Source organism: Schistocerca nitens, unplaced genomic scaffold (genome assembly GCF_023898315.1).
Source record: "Schistocerca nitens isolate TAMUIC-IGC-003100 unplaced genomic scaffold, iqSchNite1.1 HiC_scaffold_384, whole genome shotgun sequence".
Classification (NCBI taxonomy): Eukaryota; Metazoa; Arthropoda; class Insecta; order Orthoptera; family Acrididae; genus Schistocerca; species Schistocerca nitens.
In genome coordinates this window covers 6083-7403 of record NW_026045918.1, presented here as the reverse complement: position 1 = coordinate 7403, position 1321 = coordinate 6083, and the positions used below count along the sequence as shown (strand labels likewise).

The window sequence follows — 1321 nt, the reverse complement described above, 5'->3', positions numbered from 1 at the left end:
CACGCCACAGCGCTGCTCTAGTAGCTCCCAACGGCCGCCCACGGCGTCTCGGACACGCCGGTCAGGCCCGCGCCCGTCTCGCAGATGTTTGTCGTGCTTGTGCCGTCATATGGACCGCGACCCGAGCGGCAGCGAGCGGCAGTCGAGCAAAGTCGAGACAAGTCGGGACGGAAGGGGAGGGGACAGGCGAGAGTGCACCGCGCAAATTACGCAAATATCTGAAAAGCGCGGCGCGGCGTGTGTCAGGCAGGTGAGAAAGCTTCCGTCGGTCCAGCAGGACACTGCCACACCCCGCGCGGTCCCCCCGCCGCCCGGCCACGCGCAAGCCCCACAAGATGCGTCGCCCGCGAGTGTCGGAGGCCGCACGCACCAACCAAACGAATGATAGACAGGCGGTGCAACGAGCAGCTGTGCTGTGTTGTGCGTCTCACCCACGTGGCGGCGCGCCGCACTGCGCGTCGCCTTCGAGGTGGAAGGACGTGCTTTGCGTCAAATGTGCCACGGAAAACGGCGATTGCGTGTGTTGGGAGAAGGGGCGAATGCTTCTTCTGCCGTGCGGCTACGTTATAAGGACGCCAACGGCCATACCATGTTGAATACACCGGTTCTCGTCCGATCACCGAAGTTAAGCAACATCGGGCCCGGTTAGTACTTGGATGGGTGACCGCCTGGGAACACCGGGTGCTGTTGGCTCTATCTCATTTTTTAACTTTTACGTCGCCACACCTGCGAGGCCTCTTTTTCATACTAACTTTCAGGTGTGACAAAGATGCTTCCACAAGCATTTTAAAGTACTGTATCAAACGTAAGATACGAAACTACAGTAATGAACTCAGTTTGAGCAAGAATGCGCGAAACAAGAGTGCTAGAACGCCTCGAAAATAACAACACACTACGAATCGACAGATGAGTTCTGAAATACGTCAGGGCCTACTGTTTAGTAGCAGTGGTAAATTCCACAAAGTAAATAAATAAACAAAAAGGAAGGAAAAAAAAAAAAAAATCTGCCGTTCTCGTCCGATCACCGAAGTCAAGCAACAACGTTAGTACTCGGATCGGTGACCGCCTGGGAACTCTGGCTGCCTTCATTTTTTGCTTTTTAGTCGCTACCCCTGCCAGCCCTCTTTTCATGCTGCCTTTGCGATGTGACAAAGATGTTTCCACAGTGATTTAAAACTGTTGTATTAAGCATAAGGTACGATGTTAAGAAACTCAGTTTGAAGAAGAGTGTGCCTAGGAAGATTTCCAAAGTGTCTCTGGAAATAACAAAACAGTATGAAACGGCGAAAGTGTTCCGGAATACGACGGGGCTTATTGTTTT

General features: G+C 52.8%; 1 non-coding gene across 1 annotated transcript; it reads left to right on the top strand.

Moving 5' to 3' along the window:
- Positions 1-574: 574 nt before the first annotated feature.
- Positions 575-693, top strand: LOC126230412 (5S ribosomal RNA). Its single transcript, XR_007544313.1, has one exon. It is a non-coding gene; the product is annotated as a 5S ribosomal RNA (ribosomal RNA).
- Positions 694-1321: the final 628 nt, after the last annotated feature.